Below are 6,569 nucleotides of genomic sequence, written 5' to 3' on the forward strand. Positions count from 1 at the left end.
CTTCGTCTACACAAAGCTCTTTATGGTTTAAAACAGGCGCCTAGAGCATGGTACAGCAGAATTGATGAGTTTTTCTTGCGAGAAAACTTCAAGAGAAGTGACAATGATCATGCCTTATACACAAAAGAAGCTCATGGGAAGATTTTGGTGGTGTGCATCTATGTGGATGATCTTATTGTCACTGGAGACGACAAGAAAATGGTGAATGATTTCAAGATGGCAATGAAGAATGAATTTGAGATGTCTGATCTAGGACTGTTGAACTATTTCTTGGGAATGGAGATTGTGCAGAGTGAAGAAGGAATTTTTCTATCCCAAGGGTGCTATGCAAAAAAGCTGCTGGAGAAGTTCAACATGAAAGAATGCAAGATCATGAGAACACCATTGGCACCTCAAGGCAAGATTCAAGATGAAGAAGAAGAACCTGCTGATTCTAAAACTTATAGGAGCCTTGTGGGAGGTCTGCTGTATCTAACAGCTACTCGACCTGATCTGATGTTCTCTGCATCTTATTTGTCTAGGTATCTGAAGGAACCTAAAGCCAAGCATTTCAAGGAGGCAAAGAGAGTTCTCAGATACATCAAAGGGACAGCTGATATAGGATTGATGTTTTCTGCAGTCAAGGAGCCAAAGCTTCTTGGATATTAAGGTAGTGATTGGGGAGGATGCAAAGAAGATCTAAAATCAACAACTGGATATTGCTTTAGCATTGGATCTGCAATATTCTCATGGAAAACCAGCAAGCAAGACACTATTGCTCAATCCACCGCTGAGGCAGAATACATGGCTTTGTGTGCAGCAACAAATCAATCAATATGGCTAAAGCGTTTGCTTGAAGATTTGAAGTTCAACACTCAAGAGGAAGTTCCTATCTACTGTGACAATCAATCAGCCATTGCAATTGGGAAAAATCCAGTCCAGCATAGAAGAACCAAGCACATTCAAATCAAGTATCACTTTGTTAGAGAATCTGTGAAAAATGGAGACATCAAGCTGGAATATTGCAAGAGTGAAGAGCAGCTGGCTGATACACTCACCAAGGCATTGGGAGGACAGCCTTTTGAAAGGTTTCGTGTTCAGCTTGGTTTGAGGAACAAAAAGGCAAGAGGGAGTGTTGAATAATGCCTATTTGTTCTCAAACCACAAAACATAAAACGTGGGAAAAGAAGAGTAATAAGTCAAGGTAACTGTTGTTTTGGTGTGAAAAAGTCTGTGTTGCAGTTGTGTAAGTATAAGTCAAAAGTGTGAAGAGTACTCCTAAGTCTAAGTTAATAATAAGGCTATATGGGAGAAAGATCGAGAGTGTTCTGTTCTCTGTATAAATATGTAATGACCATTGTTGTATAAAGCAAGCAAGTAAGAAATCAGTTCTCTACTTCATCTTTCTCTATCTACTACCACCTCTCACGCATACGTTCTACACACAAACATTCATCTGTTTTCTTTTCTTTGAACAAGACCAAAAACAGAACAAGAGAAACATGAAGAGAACCTGCAATTTTCTGCAGTTTGCAACAGTATGTATGTCTCTCTATCCAACTGTTGAGGTAATTCTCTCTTTATCTGGTTCATGTCTTGTGTGAATGTACAAACTGATTCAGTAAATCTCTGAGTTCAGTTTTGTTTTACCCGTAAGGGCCTGGTTTAAGTTCGAGTGGTTGTTTTTTTGCAGCTTTTTGAAGGGCTTGAGAAAGAAGAGGGCCACCTCAAAACAACTCATCACAACAATATTGTAAGTTCAGCTCGTAATATTCACTGAACTTGATAGTTCATCCTTGGAGTTTTCCCTTGACATTTCTAGTCTGATTTTTCCTTTTAGGTTCAGCTTCTCTACTCTTTTCAAGAGAAATCGTGAGTAGTCTCTCAGTCTTATCCATCTTTCTTAAGCACCGTCAAGCAAGAGAAAACTAAAATTTTGACAGAGTTACATTTCCAAAACTATATGTTTCATATTTGACTCTAGATTTTTTCTCTCTATCAATTCATAAAACTGCAATTTGTTGCTTTATCTTGTTCTGTCAACAAGCGAAGATACTATAAGGCTATAAGCATTCTAGCTAGAGTAGTGATGATTGTATGGCTCTTCTGCCATAACCAGCATTGACAGCTTGCTGGCAAGTGAGGTGCCTATCGGTTATCAGGCTGGGACTTTCACTTTAGAGGACTTGACCTACAGTCTTGGCATGGCTCGCTCTAGGTTGGTCCCAATTTTAATTCTCTTAATCAAAAGAGCAAAAAAAGATTTGAGTCTTACTTTGTTTGTTTGTTTAACAGGCGTTTAAGAGAGATTCTCCACCGGTTGTAGACTTCAACAGCGATCTTGAAACTCTCTGAGACGAGAAAATTGCAAGAAGGCGGAAGCTTTGTATCCACTGTCAATACTGTATCACAACCAACTGTTACGGACATTGCTGGTTTCTAATTTTTGCCTTTTATTAATTCAAATTGATTTTTAGATTACCGAACTTATGTTTTCTAGATAGACATAGCTTTTATAGATTCATGAGTGTGTATTAAAAATCAACTCTCCTCTGTTTAATTTTGCTGCATCAGTATGTGTATGGAGGTATTGTATTTTAAGCCATGGCCACATTCATTGGCCAATTCTATGTTCTATCGTTGATTGCACTCTTTGTGGCCGCTTCAACTGCCCTGATTGTGCAACCATTTTTTGGCTAGAATTGGAGGATATGAAGTTTTTGGTAATAGGTGTTTGTATTATATGCCTTTGTACTAGCTATATTGTATTGTGCTTTTGTATCACTGTTGTATTATGTAATTTTCTTGGATATTAGTCTTCTGTACTGAAGTGTACTCCACCGAAAGTAGACTTGTTTAATACAACTCCAAAGGAATACATCAAAGTTAAGACTCATAGTTCAATAAAATTTCATCACGTAACACAACTTAAAATCAATAAAACATGGCACATAATATTGACTCAAGACCACAACTTCAATATAAGTTTATAAGTTTCACACTTGTCTATCTCTATTGTAAAATTATGGGCGGTAAAGAATTAGTAAAAACACATAAATACTAACAATCAACATAAGAGAGTCCCATTCAAATATTTCTGATTTTTTTCTCAAGGTACGTGGAAATGATCTTACATATCACTCTTCCATAAACTAACATTCTTCAACCACAACAAGTATTCTCTTTTCACTTTTGAAATTATAAAGTAGACTTATAAAGACATCTACATTTATTAGCTAACTAGACAGTAAAATCAAAATGTTGATATTTTAATAATTACAAAAGATTATATTTTCAAAATAGCTCAAGACCATTAGGATTAACTAACGCACACTGCCAAACTTAAAAATCTTGAAAATACTTTACGAATAATACACAAATCCATCTTTTATAGATTTTTATATGTAGACTTTATAATCCGTCTACCGAATAATAGATTGTTTTTTTCAGTTTACGTTTGTAGACTGTCAAGTTAGTCTATAATTTGAGTTAGTTTTTGCAATTGAAAAATCCACGGGTTATCATTTGTATTTAAAAAAAAGTTGTGATTTTATACGTGTAGACTTTATTTTCAGTCTACATTTTGAAAATGTTAGTTTTTGCAATTGACCAGAATTCAACCAGAATTTGACTTTCCAAGTGAGACTTCATTTACGGTCTACATTTTTTAATTTTTTAAAACAGGTTAGTTTTTGCAGTTGACCAAATTTGACTTTGTACAAATAGATTGATATGAACGTCTACACATGTGTAGACTTCAACTGAAATCTACCCAAATTCGAAAGGTTAGTTTTGCATTTGACTAAAATAAAAAAATAGACTTCATATGCAGTCTACGTTTTTTTTCCTGAGAATAGTAGACTGAATATGAAGTCTACACTATTTTTCGATTTGGTCAACTATATAATATTTTAGTCAAATACAAAACTAACATATTCAACGGAGTCAAAGGTTTGGTCAAATGCAAAATTGACATTTTGTAGACTTCCATAGCAGTCTACATAATGAAGACTTCCGGTGAAATCTACTATGAAAAGTCAAAAGTTGCCTAGAGTTTGGTCAAATGTAAAAACTAACCTCTTTACGTAGACTTCTTAGTAAGTCTACCTACTTTTTTGTTTTTGTTTTCAAAGGTCAAGATGCAGACTTCTAGGGAAGTCTACTATACAAAAAATATTATTTTGGTCAATTGCAAAAGTAACCCGTGCGTTGAACAGTAGATCGCATTGTACGTCTACACATAAGAGTAGACATACACAACAATCTACTATCGCGACACAGATATGAAAAATGACAAAAACCTAGTAAATAGTTATCTTTTTCTTGTGTAAAGCTCGTTTCCACCATTTACCACCGTCCAAGCTCCAAATATGACAAAAAAAGAACTACCTTTTTCGACTAACAACCGAATAAACTCGAAAATATGAAAGTTTAGATTACAAAAATGGAAGTTATGAGAGTTTTTTAGATGAAAAATGGAGAGGAAATGAAGATTTGTTAGTTTAGAAAGAGAAAAAAGTGGTTACAAATTGAATTCTTGAGCTTTTAAGAGCTCAAAATGGTGGTTCATGGTGGTTGGAAAATTGATGATAATGGCATTGTTGTAAATAAGAAGAAATGTTTAGAGTGTAATAGGTTTTTTCTCATTTTCGAAATTATTAAATAATTATTTAATAATGGCACTTTTGTAAATAATTCAAAAACATAAGGAAGGTTTGGAATTTTCAAGGGTGAATAGTAACGATAAAAAAGGTTGGTTTTGGGGTTGACTCCAAATTTTAGGTTGGTTTTGAAAAAAACCCTATATTTTAATATAAATATCTATTATTGGAATTTCATTAACATTTGTATATTTGCTGTAACAAAAAATTTAAACCATTAATCACAAATTTTTAGTGGGAGATTTTTTCAATGAAAATTTCAAAATCAAAATATTAATTTCTCAATACATTTTCAATGCAAATTTCAAAATTAACATACTTTTGTATTTTTTATATGATATATATATATATATATATATATATTTAATATGAATATCTATTAAATGAGATTTCATTCATATGATTTTATGATCATTGGTATCTTATTATAACAAAAAAAAGTTAAACCATTGATCACAAAATTTTCAATGTGGAACTTTAAACATTTTTAGTAATATATAGTAGTTTTAAAAAAAATCCAAAATATAACATGTAAGAAAAAATCTAAATTTTTTATTATATGGTTAATGTGCTGTTTAATTTCTTTTAAATAATGTAAAATTAAACAAAAAATGTGAAATGAGACAAAAAATGTTATCAAATATTTATCAAACATAATCATTAGTTTTTATTTTTGTACGCAACTAATCAATTTGATAGTTAGTTTAATAAAATATATAATATATGTTTAGATATGGATCAATCTATTATTTTATGGATCCTAATAATGACACCAGGCTAAAAAAGAAAACACAATATGGTTTTGGTGGAGTAGAGCTTAAGCTTTGCAAATTAGATTCCTGAAAATGACACCCCAGTACATAAGAATAAAAAGCTAGTTTTATGGAATTTGACCTTTGATATTACAACTCTATACAACCATGTCTGCTTTTTAAATTATTCGAACAACTAATAATTATGTTTGTAATAACCAAAAAAAACCTACCAAATCACGTCGAAACAAAAATCATGGTGTCTCAAACAGAATATTATTGACTAATTGTCCACAAATAAACTGTTCATTGGGTTCGTTTTTCTTATATTGTTCTGGTTCTGTGATAACTAATATTTTGGTCTCCTCTATGGTTTAGGTGCTAATTTCATAGTTAATTTGAAAGATTGATTTTATATGTTTGTAAGATTTGAGTTTTAAAAGTTATATATTGCAGATGCGGTAGCCGGTAGGTAACGTGTTACGTGCGTTGTGGGAGTTCATGGAAATGGGTTTGTTGGCATAAGAGAGTTTTGTACAAATTGTAGAGAATCAATGTGAACGTGTTTCTAGAACGGTTCAGGCGACTTTCAAGGATATAGCAACTCTTGAAAGTGGATTTAGCCCCATTTTAAATCCGATTCAAAGATTCGGCCCAATAGTCTAAAGGTTCAATAGGGTGACGCCTAAACCATGAAATAATGAATGTCTATCTCGAGTTCAAATATAGTCAACTCTACGCTGACTAGTCAACTCGAGACGTAGGAGAGATCAGGGCATTTAATGGTGTCAGGTACATGCCGGAAATAATGCTTTAATAATTGGGAGAATTGCCAATTGTGACTCAAAACTTGGAGTCAAACCCAAAACAATACCCCAACTTGGGTCAAAGGCAAAAGTAACCTAAAAGGCTATTGAAATTACAACTATCCCCTTGTGACCAAACAATAAAACGAAATTTTTTTTACGTTTCTACCCCTCGCAAGTCGTCTGTTTAGACGACTTGAAAATAAGTCGTCCAGACGACTTAACTGAAAGTCGTCTGGACAGTTAGTCTTAAACATAATTTAAAATTTTTGTAAAAAATATTTTGATAAGTGAAAAATGGGAATTATGTAATTAACATATGTCTTAGGAGGTATAAATTAAGATATAACAAATTTCAATTGTTTTCAGCA

General features: G+C 33.0%; 1 long non-coding RNA gene across 1 annotated transcript; it reads left to right on the forward strand.

Moving 5' to 3' along the window:
* Positions 1–1,553: 1,553 nt before the first annotated feature.
* LOC106340201 lies at positions 1,554–2,866 on the forward strand. Its single transcript, XR_001269325.1, has 4 exons — positions 1,554–1,732; positions 1,820–1,851; positions 2,032–2,197; positions 2,275–2,866. It is a non-coding gene; the product is annotated as an uncharacterized LOC106340201 (long non-coding RNA).
* Positions 2,867–6,569: the final 3,703 nt, after the last annotated feature.

This window comes from Brassica oleracea, chromosome C4, assembly GCF_000695525.1.
Source record: "Brassica oleracea var. oleracea cultivar TO1000 chromosome C4, BOL, whole genome shotgun sequence".
In the NCBI taxonomy this organism is placed as follows: domain Eukaryota; kingdom Viridiplantae; phylum Streptophyta; class Magnoliopsida; order Brassicales; family Brassicaceae; genus Brassica; species Brassica oleracea.